At 37.9% G+C, this 22,774-nt stretch overlaps 2 long non-coding RNA genes across 2 annotated transcripts in view; one reads left to right on the top strand and one right to left on the bottom strand.

The window, feature by feature from the left end:
* LOC111522983 overlaps positions 1–22,774 on the bottom strand; it is an 85,915-nt gene that overhangs the window by 20,262 nt on the left and 42,879 nt on the right. The window lies entirely within an intron of this gene.
* LOC111522981 overlaps positions 13,169–22,774 on the top strand; it is a 37,747-nt gene continuing 28,141 nt past the window's right edge. The window contains exon 1 of the long non-coding RNA XR_003309994.1: positions 13,169–13,379. This is a non-coding gene — a long non-coding RNA (uncharacterized LOC111522981). The remainder of the gene's footprint in view (positions 13,380–22,774) is intronic.

Below are 22,774 nucleotides of genomic sequence, written 5' to 3' on the forward strand. Positions count from 1 at the left end.
ATGGTCATTTCACAATGCACGTGTATATCAAAATATCACACTGCACACATAAAATATACCAGTTTTTGTTTGTTGATAATACCTCAATATAACTGTTGGAATAAAAACACTGGTAGGAAAAGGCAAGCTGTAGAAACACTATAAACATATTTTTCTATAAGAGGAGATTCAATAGAAATGCTGGGAAATTTTGGAACAACCATTTCATACAAAGAAATAAATAAAAAACACATCCAAATGATCACTGAAAGTCAGCATAGCAGTTAATTCTGGGTGTGGCGGTGTCTTACAGGGTTGAAAAGGGGTCTTTTTGGGGGGCCGGTAGTATAGTATTTCTTAATTTTGATGTTAGTTATACAAGCATGTTAACTTTAAAACATTGCTGAGTTCTACACCTATGATTTGTGCCTTTTTCTTTATATCAACTGTATATGTAATTTCATTTAAAATCATTTACTTAAATTTTACTTTAAAAAAGAGGAGGAACACTTCCACTTCCAACCAATATGGATTAACGAGAGCTGCTTTTACCCATCCACCTGACACAGACCAAAAAAACCTAGAAGTAAAAATATTTCAAACAATAGATTGTAAGACATTGAACGTTAGCCAACAAGGGACGCTAATCCCTGAGGGATGGAAGACAAACTAGATGGATATTACAATGCTTCCAGTTTACGACCTCAGGAGAGTATTCTTGCTGTGGTACAGGGAAAAAGAAAGCTCTTTGATTTGAGGACTCTGAGAGACCAGCAGACCAGAATCAAGAGGACATTAGACTGAAGAAGAGAGAGCAGCACTCTCTCAGAGAGAGAGAGAACTCCCACATTCTTCAGAGGAGCCTCAGTTAACATGAAACAGAATTCCGGTCAGCAGAGGAATGTGAGGAACCCCCTGAAGCCAGAGGAAAGAAATACTTGAAAGAATTTGTGGTAACCATATTCAAGGCCAAGTGTGGTTGTTGTTCTCACCAGCAAGAATGGAAAGCCTCATGCTTCAAGTATTACAGAGAGCGTGGAATGAATCTCACTCAAGAAGGGGCGAATCATTAGACCTACAATGACCACTATTCAAGTTGCAACTAAAACGTTGTAAAGTAAGTTCTAAAACTGACAAACTATTTTCATAAAATATAATGTTATCCCAGAACAAAAGCCAGGATTATTTCTAGTAATGCCAAAAAACAAAAATAACCTCACCCAACTAGGTAAACTGTAGTGTCTCGCATCTGATCCAAATGTGTTAAGGCATGGAAATAAGCACACAGATACACCTCATGATAAGGAATAAAACCAATCAGTCAGAAACAAACAAAAGAGAACTGACACAGACACTAGAATTATTAGACAAATACATGAATGAAGTTATTATAACTGCATTTCATATGTTCCAAGACGTAAAGAAGGCTATCCCCTTTCTTTTCCTCTCTCCCCCACATAAACACTGACACACTCACACACATACAGACAGAAATGCTCCTCATCTTACAACAGAGTTGTGTCCAGATAAACTCAACATGACCATAAGCAAAAAATGCATTTAATGCACCCAGCCTGTGGAACATCATAGCTTAGCTTAGTCTATTTCATACATACTCATAACACTTACTTTAGCCTTCAGTTGGGCAAGGTTACCTCACACAAAGCCTATTTTATAATATAGTGTTCAATAGCTCATGTAATTTACTGAATACCACACTGAAAGTGGAAAACTGTATTGTCGTATGAGTATTCAAAGTATGACTTCTACTGCATAAATATTGCTTTTGCACCAGAGTTCAGTTTAAAAAAAAATCCTAAGTTGAAACATTGTAAGTCCAAAACTATCTGTATATGTACATGCATTTATGTATACTTACATGCATATATGTTGAAATATACATATCTACATATGTGATGAATAGATACAAATGCTTTAACATGTAGAAAATCCTGTCTCTCCCAATTAAAACTTCTAGAGATAAAAACCACAACGTCGGAGATGGAAAATACCCTGAGTAGGCATAACAACAGACTAAGCATCACAGAATAAGAACTGTGAACACAAAACTGTAACAGTAGGATGACTTTATCCAAAATGAAACAAAGAAAAAAAAAAAAAGAGAAAACAGAGAAATAAGAGCATCAGTGAGCAGCAAAACAATCCCAGTCACCTAATATTTGAGTAATTGAAGTTCCAAAAGGAGAAGATGAAGAGGGGGTGACAGAAAAAAACAGATTTGAGGATATAGTGACTAATTTTTTTTCACCTAGTTTTATCAAAACTAGAGATCCAACAGGCTCCATGAACCCAACCCAAACCCCAAGAAGCAAGAAGAAAAATACACAAAAGCACATCATAATCAAATCCGCCAAACCCAGGGATAAAATCTTAAGAGCAGTCAGAGAAAAGCAGCATTTGATACAGAGTAACAAAATAATGATGAGAACCATTTCTTGTCAGAAACAAGCTAAGCAAGAGGAGAGTTGGATAGCATGCTTTAAAAACTGAAAAAAAAAAAAATGGTTCATCTATTTGACAATTGTCTATCCTCAGAAAAATATTTTAAAAGAAAAGGCAAAATAAAGATCTTTTTACACAAAAGATCGATAAAAGAATTTATCAGTGACAGACCCACACTACAAGGAATTTTAATAGAACTCGTTTAGGCAAAAATAAAATGATTTCATAAGGAGATATGAATGTCCACAAAGAAATAAACAATTCTAGAAATGATAATTGCATGGATAAGTGCGTAAGATTTTTTTCTCATTTCTTATTATAAAACTCTTTAAAAGATAATTGACTATTGAAACAAATACAAAAACAATGTAATGCGAGTGTTATGTAAAAGCATGGCAACAATTGCCAAAGGTTTAGGGGAAGAAATAGAAGTACACTATTTTAGTTTTTTATACTTATGCAAAGTAGTATAAATCACTTTAAAGTATGCTGTGATTGCCTTTGCCACGCCATGGATATCACTGCACATCATCACATTAAATGAAATAACTCAGAAACAGAGAGTCAAATACAGCATGTTCTCACTTACAGGTGGGAGCTAAAAAATGTGTGCACATGGACATACAGAGTGGAAAAATGGACACCAGAGAATCCAAAGGGAAGGGAGGCTGGGAGGGGAATGAGGGATGAGAAATTACTTAATGGATATAATGTATACTATTCAAGTGATGGCTACACTAAAAGCCCACACTTCACCACTGTGCAATACATGTATGTAACAAAACTGCACTTATACCCCTTAAATCTATTGAAAAAACTATACGGTGATAAGTTACAGTTGTTTAATGTAAACTCTGAAGAATAATAACAAAACAAACATTTAATCAGCAAACATAGAATATAAAATGGAATAATGAAATATTCAATTAATCCAAAAGAAGGCAGGAGAAGAGGAAAAGAGAAAGAAAGAACCTTTGAGGAAACTATAATATAAATAGTAAGATAATAAATTTAATTCTAAACATATCAGTAACTATATTACACGTAAATGTATAAATACTCCAATTAAGAAGGCAGATTTTTTAAAATATAAAAGCAAAGCTCAACTATGAAGTTCAAAGAAACATATAGGTTAACATTAAAGTAATGGGAAAAAAACATGCTAACACTGAACAAAGCAAAAGTAATACTGACGCATTAATATCTCATGAAGTAAATTTTAGAGCAAAGAATATCATCATAGATAAAAAAAGTTGATTTCACAATAATAAAATAGTCAATGTATTGAAAGGCTATAATAATCTTCAGTATTTACACTCCTATTAACAGAACTTGAAAATATATGAAGCAAAAGCTGACAGAACTGCTAGAAGCAGACAAACCTGCAATTATAATCAGAGATTTCAGTATTCCTCCCCAAAATTGATAGGTCTAATGGAAAAATCTGTGAGAATATGATATACTTGAACACTACTAATAATGAACCTGACCTAATTGACCTTCATAGAATAATCCACCAAAGAAGAGTAGAATACAGTTTTTTCAACTGCACATTGAAAAATCACCAAGTTAAACCACATCCTGTGCAATAAAACAAGTTTCAGTCAGTATAAAAGCATTTCACTAATACAAAATACATGTTGTGACCACACAGGAATTAAAATTGTAATCAATAACAGATTTCAGGAAAATTTTCTAATTTTTCAGAAATTAAATATGCAGTTTTAGATTTCTATGGGTCAAAGAAGACATTAAAAGGAAAATTAGGAAGAATTTTGAAATGAATGAAAATCTCAACACAATATCAAAGACAAAGACTGCAGGATGTCAATGACCCAGAATTTGGGAGGGGATGTTTAAATACCTGTATCAGAAAAGAAGAAAAGCCCCTCGATGACTTCAGCTTCCGTCTTAAGCAACCAGAAAAAACGGATAAAGCTCAAAGTAGGCAGAAGAAAGAATATGCTTTTTAAAAGAGCTCAGAGAAGATGTCAATGAAATGGAAAACAGGGGAAAATGAGGGAAATTAATCTGAAAGTTTGTTTTTAAAGGATATAAAAACTATTGATAAATACCTTTCACACTGATCAAGAAAAAAAGGCACACAAATTCCAATACCAGGGAGCAGAGAGACAGCATCACGACACATTCTAAAGATGCTAAAATGCTAATAACAATATTACGAACAATTATGTAGCAGTAAATTTGAAAACATATATAGAAAAAAATCTTGGAAAAACGAAACTACTGAAGCTCAAGTGAAGAACAAAGAGCTAACTTAAACAGCCCTATATATCTAATAAGGAAATTTGCATTATTCGTTTAAAAAGTTCTTTAAAGAAAATTCCAGTTCCAGATGGTTTCACTGTTGAATTCTATCAAGTAGTTAAGAAACACACAACACTAATTTTATAAATTTACTTCAAAACATTGAAAAAAGAAACTATGGGGCCAACACGGCCAGGATACAAAAACCAGACAAAACTTTACAGGAAAAGAAACCTAAGGACCGATATCCTTCATAAACATAAATATAACAATTCTAAACAAAATTTTAGCAAATTGAATCTAGCAGTGTAAAAAATCGTAATACCTCCAGATCCAGTGTTGTTCATCTTAGTTTTCATCTAGTTGTTTTAAAGTTTCTATATTCATCAATTCTTTACTTCGTATCGACACACTTAAAATGCAAAGTCATAAGATAATCTCACTAGATGTTAAAAAGCATTTGGCAAAACTCAGCATTCATTCCCTATTAAAATACAAATAAATAAACTTCTAACCAAACTAATCATCAAGGAAAATCATTGCAATCTGTAAGAGGCATCTACTGAAAACCAGCAGTTGGCATGTTCTTACTGGTAAAGTTTGAATGCTTTCCCTATGAAATCAAGAACAAGACAAAAATGCCTGCCTAGATCACTTGTATTCAACATTGTACTGGAAGTTCTTTTTTTTTTTTTTTTTTGAGACGGAGTCTGGCTCTGTCGCCCAGGCTGGAGTGCAGTGGCCGGATCTCAGCTCACTGCAAGCTCCGCCTCCCAGGTTCCCGCCATTCTCCTGCCTCAGCCTCCCGAGTAGCTGGGACTACAGGCACCCGCCACCTCGCCCGGCTAGTTTTTTGTATTTTTAGTAGAGACGGGGTTTCACCGTGTTCGCCAGGATGGTCTCGATCTCCTGAGCTCGTGATCCGCCCGTCTCAGCCTCCCAAAGTGCTGGGATTACAGGTGTGAGCCACCGCGCCTGGCCTGTACTAGAAGTTCTAAAAAGTGCAATAAAGCAATTAAAAGAAATAAAAGGCACCCAGATGGAATGGGATTAGGAAAACGCCTTTCTTTATACACCATATAGAGAGTGGAAAAAGTCCGTGTAGGAAATCCAATCAACTGTATCCTAAACCGACTGGAACCGCTTAGAACACTTGTAGGGTCCAAGCACAAGATTCATCAAAATCAAACTACAAAAATCCTTTCGAAGAACAGTCAGATATCCACATTGAAATTCAAAGATACTACATACTTTCAAAGAACAATCAGACATCCAAATTGAAATTCCATGTATAATGCGTAAAACATATAAAACACTTAGGGATCAATAATAAAAATGGGAAAGACCTACACTGAAAATGATAAGACTTTGCTGGGAAAATTATAAAGAAAGAGATACTTCATGTTCATAGGTGAGAACTCTCAATACTGTTAGCATGTTGGGTTTTCCCAAATCAATTTATGATTCAGTGAAGTCCCAATCAAAATCCATGAAGACGTTTTAAATAGACATTGACAAACTGATTTTAAAATTTATATGGAAAGGCAAAAGACCTAGCATAGCCACAACAATATTGAAAAAAAAAGAACCAAATTAGTACTAATCAAAATCATAACACGCTTTTTGTATAAATCACAACTAAAGAGAATAAAAATGCAAGCCACAGACTGGGTGAAAACATTTGCAATCATAAATTTGACAAGAAGTTTGTATCTAGAATATTAAGAACTCTCAAAATTCAAGAAGAAAAAAATGACATGAGTGAAAAATGGGAGGTAGATTTGAACAGGTGCTTCACCAACATAGATATATGGAAAGCAGACACACAAATAGGTATTCCGCACTATTAGCCATTAGAAAAATGAAAATTAGAACCACAGAGAGAGATTACTACACATCTATTTAAATAGCTAAAATTAAAAAGACGAATGGGGCCAGGCATGGTGGCTCACGCCTGTAATCCCAACACTTTGGGGGGCCCAGGCAGGCGGATCACCTAAGGCCAGGAGTTCGAGACCAGCCTGGCCAACATGGTGAAACCCTGTCTCTACTAAACATATAAAAATTAGCCGGGCATTGTGGAGAGCACCTGCAATCTCAGCTACTCGGGAAGTTGAGACAGGAGAATCACTTGAATCCCGGAGCTGGAAGTTGCAGTGAGCCCAGATCATGCCACTGTACTTCACCCTGGGCCACAGAGTGAGAGTCCATTTCAAAAAAATAAAAATAAAAATAAAAAGACTAATGGCAGGAATGTGAAAGAAATACTCCACAATGACTTTGGAATACAAGTACTTTGGCAATTTCTTTGAGTTAAACACATGCCTATCATATGATGCAACCATCCTAGGTATTCACCCAAAATAAATGAAAAGACATATCCATAGAAGCTGGCACATGCATTTCCACTGAAGCCTTATTTGTGAATAGCCCCAAATTGGAAGCCAACCAAGTGTCCCTTCACAGGTTAATGGATGTACAGAGAGTGGTATCTTCATACAATGAATACTAATCAACAATAAAAAGAAAGAAAATATTATTAAATATTACAAAATGGCTGAAGTGTAAAATAGCCATGCTGAGTAAAAGAATCCAGGCTGGGTGCAGTGGTTCACCCCTGTAGTCCCAGTGCTTTGGGAAGTCAAGGCAGGAGGATGGCTTGAGGCTAAGAGTTTGAGACCAGCCTCAGCAGCATAGTGAGACCCTGTCTCCACAAAAAATAAATAAATAAAAATTGAAATTGGACAGCTGTGGTGGCACATACCTGCAGTCCCAGCTACTTGGGAGGCTGAAGTGGGTGGATCACTTGAGCCCAGGAGTTCAAGATTGCAGTGAGCTATGATTGCACCACTGCACTCCAGCCTGGGCAGCACAGCAAGATCCTGTCTAAAAAAAAAAGAAAAATCCAGACCAAAAAAATTGTACAGATTCTATTATTTCTTTAAATGATGTTTGAGAAAAATACAATCTCATTTATAGTCACAGGAGGCAGAGGAGGAGTTGTCTGAGGAGGGTGGTATAGAAGGGTGTGAGGGAGGGATTACAAATCAAGGTGAAAAATCTTTCTGACCCGTCTCTACTAAAAATACAAAAATTAGACAGATGTAGTGGTGCATGCCTGTAATCTCAGCTGCTAGGGAGACTGAGGCAGGAGAATTGCTTGAACCCAAGAGGTGGAGATTGCAGTGAGCCGAAATTGCACCATTGCACCCCAGCCTGGGCAACAACAACAACAACAAAAAAAAAAAAAAAAAAAAAAATCTTTCTGAGAAGATGGATGGGCTCATTGTCTTGATCATTGTCTTGATTGAAGGGAGTTTTTCACAGGTGCATATGTATAGCAAAACTTATGAAATTGCACACTTTCAATGTGCACAGCTTATTGTATGTTAATCATAATTCAATAAAGCTGTTAAAAAATACTTGTCCACAATTTATTTGCCACTTTTTCTGTTAACAAACAAGATGTAATAGAAAAATATATGTGATAGCTGTGAGTCACCAATGTTGTGGTTCCCCAAACTTTGGAAATCTTTTTTTATATTTCTTTTGTTGGTGGGAGATGAAGCTTATTTGTTTCCTTCCTGGGCCCTGGAATAAAAATACGTTGTTGTCTGTGAAAGATACATGAACTCATTACTACCAAATTTAGCAACCATCATCAATAACATCTCTGAAATCACAGTTTTCTGTGCTAATTGCATGATCTTCAACACTCATTGAAATAAATTCTTATTTTTTCATAGTCTACTCTATTTCCTAAAAATCATCTTTGCATTACCAGTTTGATGTTCTTTATGGAACATGGTCAGAGCTGAATGTCCATAGTGCAGTGCCTGTCTCCATCTCATTTTCCTTCTTCTCTTACCTCACCTGCTATATTTTCTCCAACTATGGTGGATTTCAAAAAATGTGGGTTTGTTTCTTAATTTTGACTTCTTAATATTCCAGTGGAAGGCCGGATGCGGTGGCTTACTCCTGTAATCCCAACACTTTGGGAGGCTGAGGCGAGCGGATCACCTGAGGCCAGGAGTTCGAGACCAGCCTGGCCAACATGGTGAAACCCCATCTCTACTAAAAATACAAAAACTAGTCAGGCACGGTAGTGAGTGCATGTAATCCCAGCTACTAGGGAGAGTGAGGCAGAAGTTGTAGTGAACTGAGACCAAGCTATTGCATGCCAGCCTGGGCAAAAGAGCAAAACTCCATCTCTTAAAAAAAAAAAAATCCAGTGGAGATTGCGCTTCTAAAACTCTATCTAAAGATGATCTAGGCTGCCTTCCTAATAGAGTTCTAATTTGTGTCTGCAAGTGAAAGTCAGATGCATGAGGTTTAAAAGGTAAAATGCAGGGAAGGCATTGGTCTCCAGTGGCAGGTGCAGAAGTGCATGTGGGCATTGGGGGATGGTGAGCATGAGGCGGTGCCACAGTTTCTTGACTTCCTCCTGGGCATCAGTCACTTGGGTGCAAACATAATTTGCAAGATTTCCATCAGCCTTTCTGACTGCCTGCTCAGTCCTTCCCTTGTTGAGTCGACCTTTAATTCTCTACATGAAATAATCTCTGCTAAAAGCATCTAATGACTTCAGATTTTTTGTCTGAATCAGTTAGTGTTTTCATATTCAGTTGGTTGATTTTGTCTTTTAAGCCACTAAACTTTCTGGGATTTCTTAAAGTGTGGTAAAATATACATAACATAAAAATTTACTCTTTTTTTTTTTGAGACAGAATCTCGCTTTGTCGTCCAGGCTGGAGTGCAGCGGCGCGACCTCGGCTCACTGCATGCTCCACCTCCTGGGTTCACGCCATTCTCCTGCCTCAGCCTCCTAAGTAGCTGGGACTACAGGCACCTGCCACCATGCCCGGCTAATTTTTTATATTTTTATTAGAGACGGGGTTTCACCATGTTAGCCCGGATGGTCTTGATCTCCTGACCTCATGATCCACCCGCCTCGGCCTCCGAAAGTGCTGGGATTACGGAAGTGAGCCACTGTGCCCCGCCAAAAATTTACTCTCTTAATCATTGGTAAGTGTACGGTGCATTCACACTGTTGTGTAATTGATCTCCAGAACTATTTTCATCTTGCAAAACCAAACACTATTCCTATCTCCCCTTCCCCCAGCAAGCACCATTCTCCTTTTTGTCTCTATGGATTTGACCATTATAGGTACCTCATATAAGAAGAATTATACAATATTTGTCTTTTGTGACTGGCGCATTTCACTTAGTATGATGTTTGAACCAGTTGTATTTTGTCATATTTAATATATGGAACCTTGGCCCGAGGAATAAAGCAAGTGTTTGATTTTGTTGATATAAAATAGATTCCTTTCCTAGAATTCTAAGTAGTTCTACCCATGCCAAAAAATTCAAATGCTTTGTTTCTTACTTCTTCTGCAGTTTTCTACTACCCTGATTTTTAGTGCATCCAAGGGGCTGACGATAGCTCAGGATAATATGCCTGAGAACCTCTGCCCACTGGCAAGCCCCGGGAAACCTCTCCTTGTTGTGTTAAGTCTCTGAAATCAGGCACTCTTACCCATGCTGAGTGTTATCTAGACGTAATTTCTCTCTAAATTCTATTACTGGCCTTTGGCTGCAGACAAATAAGTTAATTCACATCCATGTCAATAACTCAGTCACACTAAAATTGAATCAATGAATATAATTAGGACTCCAAGTATGCTGTAATTTGGCAATGATGGTACTCATAGTGAGGTGGTGAGATTAATCACTGGGTGTCATAAATGAAATGTGCTGGTTCACAAAGAATCCAGCACAATTTCCCTGGCTGGGATGAGGGCTGGCAGTCGTGGGTTTTCCTGGACAGCGTCGGGCCCATACACGCTGGGGGAGCCTGAGTGCACTACCGTGAAAAGATGCGAGCGTGAAGAATGTTCTCCACCACCTGGAGATTCAGGGTCAAATGAGTCAGTGTTCTGTTTCGGCTGCCCAGGTTTTGGGGGGTGCTAAATGTCTTTACAAGCCCAGGAAACCTGTGGTCCCCAAACTATCCAGGACAATGAAGGAAAATTCGAAATGAAAATACCTCGTGCAAACTCGAAAGCTCATCCATGAGAAACTAACAACTTGTTCTGCACATGAATCTTCTGAGTTTGGTTTTCTGGTTTACAAACCCACAGCGGATCAGAAATAGTAAGTTACAAAATGAAACAGGGCAAACTATACATGAAATGACAATGGGCAATGAGGAAACTCTGGAAAATAACACAAACACAGCAGACATGGGACCTCCAAGAACATCTCTGTTTGGGCCATTAAATGTAGGAGCAAATAGCTCTACGGACTGTAGCAGGTCTTATGTTTATCTACAAATTTCACCACCACACAAACATAAGCAGGTCTTATGTTTATCTACAAATTAAGAAACATGTTCATAATTACGATGTTCAGGTGCCCTGAGGAGACTGATAATCCTTGTAGTTTATGGAGTCAACGGATGCAATAATATGTTTAAGCACAGTCCTATCTCCCACACATATTAGCGGGCTCATACATGGTTCTTAATATGTAACAGGCATTGTTATCTAGCATTTGACGGCGCTCATTTCAGACAAAGAAAATGAGGCTCAGAGAAATTGACTAACTTTCTTAAATCACAGGGTCATTAAGTAATGAAGCATGAATTCAAACCCCAGCAGCCGAGCCCCAACCCTGCTTTGAAGTACCACAACACATAGCTCACGTGTGACACTTCCAGATAGCCAGAAGCTTTATTCTATTGGAAACACATCCTACTGCCCTCTAGAATAAAATTATTGGAAATACGTCTTTAAAAGGAAACTGACTAATGTAGCTCTTTGGAGCCTGGGGGACCCTGTGCTATTCTCATTAAGCATGAGTATTAGTGAGTTGATTTCAAAGTTTATTAAATGAGTAAGTGTGGGAAACAAATTAGGAAAGAAACTATTCAGAGGAATAAAAATGACAGAAACAGAAGTTTTAGGTTATAATGTCCTCATGTTACAAAGCATGTGTCTGTAGGCTGATATAGGCCCAAATATACTGAATTCCTATGGACGCATGGTTTTGCACGCACATTGGATCTCTTTTGGAAAAAATAAACACATACATTTGATAAAGAAGTTTGGTAGTAGTAAAATAGATTGTGCCGTTGAGTGGAGGTGATTGTCACATTCTGTGGTATAAAGATAACCAGCTATGGAGTAGAGGGCTGGATTTGATTGCTGTCTCTACTATTTGCAAGCTCTTTGACTTTGTGCAAGTTAACTCCTTGTATCTTTCATTTTCTTATCTGCAAGACTGGGAAAAGAGTAATATGTGCTTGCCAAGTTATGAGGGAGGATTAAATGAATTGGTCTTCAAGTATTTCTTAAGACATGGTACTAGATCGGAGTTGGTGAGCTCTTTTCTGTAAAAGGTCAGACTTTGAAATATTTTCAACATTCCTGGCTACCAGGACAGAACTGCAGCCACTGAATTACTGAATTCTTTTCTTTTCATGGGAAAATAGCCATACAAAATACAGACATTAATGAGCACAGTTGTGTTACAATGAACCTTCATTTACAAAAACAAGCAGTGGGTCAGACTTGACCTCAGGACTGTGGTTTGCTGACTCCTTCACAAGACACATGAGGGTTAATATCATCAAAGGATTTTGATGAGAAGTCATTGGCATACTATATGAAAAGTATGTGGTACAGTATCTTGCCCGTGAAAGGTGTTTAGTGAATGATAGTTATTATTATAAGGCAGATACTTTATATGTAACCTAGAAAATTACATACGACTTTCCAATCATCAGACCCTCTGTCCTTGCTTCTTAATTTTCATCAAGGAAGGTTAAGAGACAAGGTTAACTTAACTAAGAAGTAACTATGTGCAAGAATAAATGCAAGCAAAATGACAGAATTTGATTACAGTTCCAAGATTCCTAGTTCAAAACAGAATAGGAAGAAAGGCTAATTTTCTCCTGATGTGGCCTTCCCTGACCTCGCAATATCTCCCAAGAAGGCTGTAGACCCTTTCTCCTTTATAAAACATTAAATGTGACTACCTTATATTAGTAACAGGTGTATTAATGGGGGTGCTGATGGCAGGCAGGGAACAGGCTGAATGACATGAATTCTTCCCTTCATAAATAGGCATCTTTCCATGAAAGCACAACATCATTTGTTGAATGTCAAGTAGACTAGAATTTCAGACCTAGAAACATTTGCCTTGAAGCATCAAAATAATTGAATACTGTAATGGCTCAGCACCTGGTTTAAAGTTATAATACCAGGATTTACATTATTCTTAGCCACAGGCATATTTTTCACCAGCTTTTAACAACCCACCTCCTTTTCCCCTTCCCTCCCACACAATAACTGGGATGACTTGTCTAGATCTTAGGCAAAAATTCACTTAGCACATCAGCTCCTGGAAACAAATGCACTTAACCAGAAAAATAGGGACATCAACCAGCAAAGATGCATCCTCATTTAATAGAGCTTGAAACTACTATAATCTGTAAAGTACAGTGAGAAGAAGAAGTTTCACCTGCCTGCACATCAGTCATTGATTCTCCATTTGATTTGGAGGGACTCTGAGGGACCGACCTGAACCTGAGAAGAGGCAAGATTCCCCTTCAAGGACACACCTGGAACTTACGGACATCTTTCTCCGTGGTGCAGAGCACAGAGGTAATTACATAATTGTTCAATTACTTTATTCAAGAGTCACAATCTCAAATTGCATAAGCCACCAGAGAAATGGCATCAGTGAATGAAGCAGTTCATTTTAGGGACTTCAGTTAACGGAAACGGGTGTGTCCCAATAAAGATTCATACAGTCAACTGTTTCCATGCTGGCATACCCCACTGTTAATTGATTTCCCACATGTTCAAGGTAGCAGGAAATGTCATTTTTAATACTTTTATTTTTGGCTTTACAGAATTACTGCAAAGATAGTACAAAGTTCCCGAAAATCCAATGGGGATACCCAGTGCCCCTATTATTGACATCTTACATTAGGATGGTATATTATTATTAATTATTATATATTAGTATAGTATTATATATTAGTGTAGTGTTATACATTAGTATAGTGTTATACATATGCATAGTATCTGTGATATACATTATTCATTACTATTAGTGCTACTAATAATTATTATACATTAGTATGTATAACAATACATATTAATAATATATATTATACATATGTATAGTATTATACATTGGTATTAGTATTAGCAATAATTACTATATGTTAGTATGGTATATTATTAGTATGGTGTAGTTATTATTATTAACTGAAGCCCATATTTTAACCAAAAGTATAAATGGTAAATGTTCTGGTATTTAAATATTGATCACTGTGACAGGCAGAATAATTGATTCCCTCAAAGATGTCCCAAATACAGAGGCAGAATAATTGTTCTCCAAACATTTCGAAGACGTTCTAATCTTTGGAACCTATGAATAGCCTACCTTACAGGGCAAAAGAGACTGTGAAGATGTGACTGAGATAAGGGTTAACCTAATGGAGAGACTGGGAGCTTGTCCTGGACTATTCTGGCGGACCCACGGGAATCACACATGTCCTTATTAGAAGGAGGCAGGAGGTTCAGAGTGAAAGGAGCTGTGATGAAGGCAGCAGAGATAGGAGTGATGTGGCCATGAGCAAAGGAACACTGGAAGCTTCCGGAAACGGAAAACAGTCAGGAGATGGATTATACCTGAGAGCCTCAGAAGAAATTGAGCCTTGAAGACACCTTCAGGGGATAATGATGTTGATGATTCTCTTGCTAGTCCAAAATTGTCTTTGTTCAGATTTCAAATCATGAGGCATGTGTCCCAGGGGCCCAACCTAGACAAAAGAAAAGCTTCACAATTAAAGTCTTATTAAGAGAAATCAGAATAGGCCATTGAGGATTTTTCTTTAGACCCTTGAAATTGAACAGACTGACAACGCACTCTGAAACGGTGCTCTCTCTGCTTGCATAATTTTCAAAAGCATAGTCACCCCATCTGTAATGACACTTCACCTGCAAACCCAGTAAGACCCATTTTAGATTTCTGAACTGGAGGATAATACATGAGTGCTGTTGTAAGACTATGCTAGTGGTAATTTGTTGCAGCAGCAAAAGGAGCTAATACAGGCATCAATTCAATGAGAAAGACTGTTCCATCAAACACAGACTCATCCGCTAGGCCCCCATTGTGCAGAGGGTGTATGTCTGCTGTGTGACACTAGTCTTAAAGGGGACTGAGACTGTGCCCCCTCTGTATCTCAGACCTTAAAACAGCACTTGACACAGAGAAAAGACTCATAATATATGGATTAAAGTAATGCTTTTTAGCCCTTGAAGAACTGCTATATCAATGGTTGTCTTTGATATGCTATGCATTCTTTATTCTTCTTTGGCAAGAAGTGTGAGAAATATCAACTCTATTTATCTCTGTCCACTTAGGGCTCCTGAAGTACTTATCCTTATTTCCAAGCAACTTTAAGTATGTCTTTGGTTTCTTATTATGGAACAAAATGAGATACATACTTAACGGTTTGCAGATTAAGTATCATTGCAGATGGGGTGACTATGCTTTTGAAAATTATGCAAGCAGAGAGAGCACGGTTTCAGAGTGCATTGTCAGTCTTTCACTTTCAAGGGTCTAAAGAAAAAAAAGCTCATTGGCCTATTTTGATTTCTCTTAATAAGACTTTAATTGTGAAGCTTTTCTTTTGTTTGGGTTGGGCCCCTGGGATAAGTGCCTCATGACTTGAAATCTGAACGAAGATAATGTTGAACTAACAAGAGAATCATCAACATCATTATTCTTTAAAACTCTGCAAAGCCCAGTGTGTCTGCACCATTAGACTTCAGTTTTCCTCTGCAAAGAGAAATCAAAGGCAATATGAGAAGACCACACACACACACACACACACACACAGCACAGAAATGGGAATCTCAGGATCAATACATTATTTTTTTCCCAGAGAGGTTCTGATGGGAGAAAGGGCTTTTCTGCATCTGTTTCCCTACATCTTGCCCCTCCTGCCCACGCTTGTCCTTTCCCCCTGCACAAACACACTGTAGACCTAGCCATTGGACACCACTGCCTGTGTTTTCCCTGTTTCCTCTTTGACACCTGAACCCTGGCAAGGAAGGCATAGCCTATGCCATCCTGGGTAATTATAGTTTGAACATTCCCCCCCCCCCCCAAGTCTCATGTTGAAATGTGATCCCCAATGTTGGAGGTGGGGTCTGGAGGGAGGTGTTTGAATCATGATGGCAGATCCCTCATGAATAGCTTGGCACCATTCCTTTGGAGATGAGTGAGTTCACAGAAGAGCTGACTGTTGAAAAAAGCCTGGTCTCCTCTCACTCTCTCGCTGTCTCGCTCCTTCTCTCTCTTGCTCCCACCCTCCCCATGTGATGCACTGGCTCCCCTTAGCCTTCCACCATGATTGTAAGCTTCCTGAGGCCCTCACCAGAAGCAAATACTGGCACTATGCTTTGTGTACAGCCTGCAAAACTGTGAGGCAAATAAACATCTCTTCATTATAAATTATCCAGTCTCAGATATTCCTTTTTAGTAACGCAAAAATGGCTTAACACTCTAAGCCTGTTTTGAGCACATTCCATTGAGGTCTGCTCACAGGTGACTGTCTCCTCCACACACTCCTGTGATCTGTGCTGTTGCTGTTGGTGCATCCCTCTCATGATGTCGCTGCTGTGGACACAGCCTGCCCCTCCTCCCCAGAGTTACATTTCCATAGACCTTGCTCTTCCTATATATTCCAGAAGCAACTCAGTTGGGGTGTGGCCGAGAAGGGTGACAATCACAGAAATGGTTTCTCTCTTCTGCCTCCTTCAGGAAAATCTGGGCTCCAAAATCTGCTTCTACTGATACCTGGCTGTGGCCAAGGTCTTTCCCTGCCTCCAAGGCCTCCATTTTTTTATCTTCATAAGACAGAACGATCCAACCTGCCTATCAGTATTGTGAGTGTATCATGGCTCCCCTGAAGTCCTGCAAGTTCTTGACTGCAGGTTCCCAGGAAATGGCAGATGTGACCAGCAATGATTCATTCATTGTTTCATTAATCAAGCCAGCTTCCACTGATGATCTACTGGGTGCAGGACTCTGGCATGGCAGGCTGTGCATTCTGCCTGTGCTCAGTTCACATTTCAGCCCTGTCTTTTGCTGCCTGGGTGAGCTGGGCTGAATTACAGATCCTTTGCACCTCAGTTTTCTCCCTTTTAAAATAAGTGCTACAGTGGCATTGCCCTCAGAATTGTTTTGCAAGGAAATCAATGAGTGTCTTGCACAATGTGTGCAAGACACATAACTGGCCCTAGAAAATTTTAAATGATAGTAATGCCACTATTACATTTATCAAAGGGCTCAGACAGTGTGAGTCCGAGCTGTGTGTTAACCACTGTAATTATTGCTAGTAATGATGTTATTTTAAACTTGTTTAATTATTCCTATATGTACACAGTAGTGTCCCCTTATTTGGGGTTCAACTTATACTGGTTTTAATTACCAAAGTTCAAAAATAGTAAGGTATTTTGAGATAGAGAGAAACCACATTCATAAAACTTGTGTTACAGTATATTGTTATAATTGTTCTACTTTACTATTATTATTTTTAGTCTGTTATTGTGCTTAATTTATACTTTTACAATTTTAATTTTTTGTAGAGATAGGGTCCTACTATGTTGCCCAGGCTGGCCTTGAACTCCTGGCCTTAAGCAATCTTCTTGCCTCTGCCTCCCAAAGCACTGGAATCAGACAAAAACCACCATATCCAACTTCCTAATTTATAAATTAAACTTTATCATAGTTATATATGTATAAGAAAAAACATAATAATGTAAGGTTTATACTATCTGCAGTTTCACCCATACACTGAGGATCTTGGACTGTATCTTCTGCAGATAAGGGGGAATGACTGTATACACATATATGTACCTCTACGTGACTATACACATTTAGATGCAGGAGTAGGTGCAGGTGGATATAGGTACAGGGTATACATAGACAGACATAGAGATGTATTTTTCCTCTTCAAAGAGCAAGGACTTAGGAGAAAACAGAACTAACAAACTGGAACACAGATTTGAGGAAATTGCCCAGAACACAGAGAGACAAAGCCTTGAAAAATATTCTACAGAAGTTAAGAGACATGAAGGATAAAATAGGCAGGTGTTCCATAAGACGAGAGAAGAAGAATGAAGAGGAGCAGCATTTGAAGAGCTGAATCTAAGCATCACCTGAAGTTCATTTTTTTGAAATGCACCTTCAGATTCAAGAATTTACATCAAAACCCCAAGCAGAATTTTTCTAAGCCCGTGTCTAGATAGCACTTGGTGAGTAAATTCAAGCAAACTTTAAAAATACAAAATAGTGGCCAGGTGCAGTGGCTCGTGCCTTAATCCCAGCACTTTGGGAGACTGAGGCAGGCAGATCACAAGGTCAGGAGTTTAAGACCAGCCTGGCCAGCATGGTGAAACCCTGTCTCTAGTAAAAATACAAAAAATTAGCCAGGCATGGTGGCATGTGCCAGCTACTTGGGAGGCTGAGGCAGGAGAATTGCTTGAATCCGAGATGCTGAGGTTGCAGTGAGCCGAGATCGCACCACTGCACTCCAGCCTGGGCGACAGAGCGAGACTGTGTCATATATATATGTGTGTGTGTGTGTGTGTGTGTGTGTGTGTGTGTGTGTGTGTGAAAATAATAAAAATTATGATAAATTTAATGATGATTGAATTTAAAAATATTAAAAATCAAATGACACTAAAATTCCAAGTAATAATAATATATAATTCTAACAATTTGACATTGGATATTTTGTTTATGGTGGTTAAGTACATATAATTTGAAATTATGTTACAGTGCCCTAATATTTAGATTTTAAAAAAATCAAGCATACTACAAAAGTCACTTAAAGATAAAATTATATATGTCCTTTTCAGGGACATAGATGGAATTGGAAGCCATTATCCTCAGCAAACTAACGCAGAAACAGAAAACCAAACACTGCATGTTCTCCCTTAAAAGTGGGAGCTGAAATGATGAGAACACATAGACACATGAGGAATAACAACACATACCAGGTCTTGTTGGAGGGGGAGAGTAGCGGGAGGGAGAGCATCAGGAAGAATAGTTAATGGATGCTGGGCGTAATACCTCGGTGATGGGATGATCTGGGCAGCAAACCACCACGGCGCACATTTACCCATGTAACAAACCTGCACATCCTGCACATGTACCCCAGAACTTAAAATAAAAGTTGAAGAAAAAAATACAATGATATAGACAGAATACAAGAAAACTAATGGAAAAAGTATGTACAATAAATGCCAACCAGGGAAAACCTGGTAAGGTTTTATTAAATATCAGAGAAATAGTATTCTAGGCAAAAATGTTCTGGATACAAATAGAATACTAAATAATGACATAAGACACAACCTACGAGTTTGTGAGAAATCTAAAATTGGAAGTAACTAAAAACACAATTGAAATGTAAGTTGCTATATGTATTGTCAGAAATATTAGATGAATTTCACAAATAATTTTAAGAGTAAGAAGGTTTATCATATCTTACTTGGAAGCTGATGTGCCAAACAGATATGAATGAGGAGGAAGAACAACAGAGGAGCAAATTTTAACTAAAGGACTTATTTAAATGAAAGAATATGCATTTCCTCTAAACACATCATTTCTAATGATATACAAAATCTTTAAACAACTAATATAAAACCAAATGCTTTTTTGAGCAGTTGATTTCATCCATATAGATTCTTTTTATTTATTTATATTTATTTATCTAACTTTTATTTTAAGTTCAGGGGTGCATGTGCAGGTTTATTATATAAGTAAACTTGTATCATGGGGGTTTGTTGCATAGACTATTTTATAATCACACAGGTATTAAGCCTAGTAGCCATTAGTTGTTTTTCCCGACTCCCTCCCTCCTCCCATCCTTCACCCTTTAGTAGGCCAGAGTGTGTTGTTCCCCTCTACGAAGACATTTTTTGTATTTTTCTTTTTTGTTTTTGAGACAGGGTCTCACTCTCTCACCCAGGCTGGAGTGCAGTGGCGCAATATTGGCTCATTGCAGCCTCCACCTCCTGGGCTCAGGTGATCCTCCCACCTCAGCCTCCCAAGTGGCTGGGATTACAGGGCCATGTCATCACACGCAGCTAATTCTGTATTTTTTGTAGAGATGGGGTTTTGGTATATTGCCCAAGCTGGTCTCGAACTCCTGGGCTCAAGTGACCCCCCTGCCTCAAACCTCCCAAAGTGCTGAAAACACATTTTTAAATCAGAAAAATATTAAAAGTAAACCAAATCTTCATATATTTGGGATTTTTATAAAACAGGAAACTATAATACAAATGAGAAACATTTAGAGTTGGACCACAATGAAAACAAGGTCTATAGATCCTGGCACAGGCGCGGAAACGATGTGTAGAAGACACATCACCATACATGTGTTCTGGAAGTAAGAATTTAGAAAATAGAACAAAAGAGTAACAGTGAGTACAGTAAAGAAAGCAATTAGAAATAGAGAAATTAGTTGGAAGGAAATCACAGGAGCCATTGAAAGAACCAGTAAAACCAACATGGAATCTTCAAAGAAACCAAGGAAACGGCAAAACCATCTGAACGACCGATCGAGAGAAACAGTGTGTGTGTATGTGTGCGTGTGCGTGTGTGCATGTGTTGTGTGTGTGTGTTTAATAATAACGGTAAAGACAAGAGAAGGGACAGCTATAGATAAATTATCATCTTTGGAGAAGATCAGAGATAGTTTTCCTCCTCATTCTTGAACTTCCTTCTCAGCTTCAATAAGAATGGTGACTCTTGCAGGGCGTGTGGGAAGGAATTAAACTTCAGTTTTGTTCAGACTTTCTAAAAAACAAGTAAGTAACCGCTGTATGAGAGACAAAGCTAATAAAATGTGTGGCATTATGAAACGATTGAGATCACATCTGATATTAGGAAAGGAATTGTTAGAAAAATATGCAAACACTGGCCTTTGCAAACTTATCTCTACTGTAAGAACCTATAAAAACAAGGGTAATGTTGTCAGAACTTCTGAGCCAGCATTAATGAATTTCCTATTTTTTGTTTTTGTTTTTGAGACAGAATTTCGCTTTTGTTGCCCAGGCTGGAATGCAATGGCGTGATCTCAGCTCACTGCTACCTCTGCCTCACGGGTTCGAGCAATTCTCCTGCCTCAGCCTCCCAAGTAGCTGGGACTAAAGGCACCTGCCACCATGCCCAGCTAATATTTGTATTTTTAGTAGAGATGGGGTTTCACCATGTTGGCCAGGCTGCTCTCGAACTCCTTATCTCAGATGATCCACCCGCCTCAGCCTCCCAAAGTGCTGGGATTACAGGCGTGAGCCACCGCACTCAGCCTATTAATGAGTTTCTGACAGAAAATTTGTCTTGCAACCAAATCAGGTTGTGTGTGGACTTCCCCTTCTTGGTGAGCTTCCTACACTCACGTGAACCTGCATGTGCTCTGGTGCCCACACTCTGCCCTTTATGTATTAGTAGCAGCACAGCTTTCATGGTAGAGATAAAGATTGAAGAAGAAGGGATTAGTGAGACTTGAATGAAAAGAACTTGGTAGTAAGAATAATTTGTAAAATATCCTATCTGATCATTTTTACAGTATCAAATTTGGTCAATTTGCTGTTATGTGCAGGGGCTATACAGAAGTTTGTTTTTCTGAACAAGAAGGATTTATTAAAAAGTAATTAACATTTATAATAATATTGTTATTATTTTAAGTGCCCATTAGGCCAGATGTCTAAAAAAATAGTTATAATTTATCTCCAATCTTTACAAAATCACAGCAAAGGAGATATTGTTATACCCATTTCACAGATGTAAAAGCTTGAGGCAGTCACTAGTTATAGCAGAGCCAGGATTCTCAGCCATGTCCCTCCAGAATTAAAGTCTAGCTCTTTAAAATTCATTGTTATCTTTCCAATTAGAGGGAAAAAATGTGTAGACTGACAGGTGACTTCTCAACCAAAATCATTGAAAGTATCTCAGCAAAAATATCCTCTAAGAATGATAGTGAAATAGACTTTTCAGACAAAGAGAAACTGTCTTTGTTACCAGAAGACCCACATTAAAGAAAAGATCAAGGGTTGTTATTCAGGAGGAATGAAATAATCCCAAATCTTGGCCAAAACACACACACACGCACACGCACACATACACACACACACACACACACCCCAAAACAACAACCACAAAAAACCAAGATGGAATGAAATCATCACAAAGGGTGAATATGAAGAATGAATGATGACCACATAAAACAATAACACAAATACAAATTATCACGTGAGAAATTTAATGCACACATAAACAGAATTAACATGCATGGCAAAATGGCATTTAATTCAAAAAGTGCATAAATGAAGTTAAACAATTCTAAGATTTGTACCTTTTCCTGGAAAAGAAGAAAAGCCACAATTAATGCAACCGTTAATATTTCAATTATCCATACTGCAATCTTTATGATAATCACTTAGAAAGAGTAATATTATTTATAATTTCCTAATTCATAGGGAAACTATGTAAATAAACATTTTCTAATTTGTAAAAAGAAAAGACAAAACAGGCAAGACAAAAAGAAAAACATAAGCAGATTAAGCTGACAGCCCAAATATATTAAGAATTGCATTACGTATAAGGAGACTGAATCTAACAATTAAAACAGAAATAAGCATCTCTTTGGATTAAAATAAAATTATATTTATAGGAGAGTCACTTAAAACAGAGACAGAGAAAGACTGAAAAAATTAGGCCATGCAAGCCATACCAAAGAAAGATTTTGTGACCAGAAAAATATCTGACAAATTAGTCTTTAAGATAAAATGTACAACTAGAGATAAAGAGACTTCATAAAAGTTTAAAATCATTGAGAAAATCACAATAGCAAAGACTTGGAATCAACCCAAATGTCCATCTGTGACAGACTGGATTAAGAAAATGTGGCACATATACACCATGGAATACTATGCAGCCATAAAAAAGGATGAGTTTGCATCCTTTGTAG

The sequence above is a fragment of the Piliocolobus tephrosceles genome, chromosome 10 (assembly GCF_002776525.5).
Source record: "Piliocolobus tephrosceles isolate RC106 chromosome 10, ASM277652v3, whole genome shotgun sequence".
Lineage (NCBI taxonomy): Eukaryota > Metazoa > Chordata > Mammalia > Primates > Cercopithecidae > Piliocolobus > Piliocolobus tephrosceles.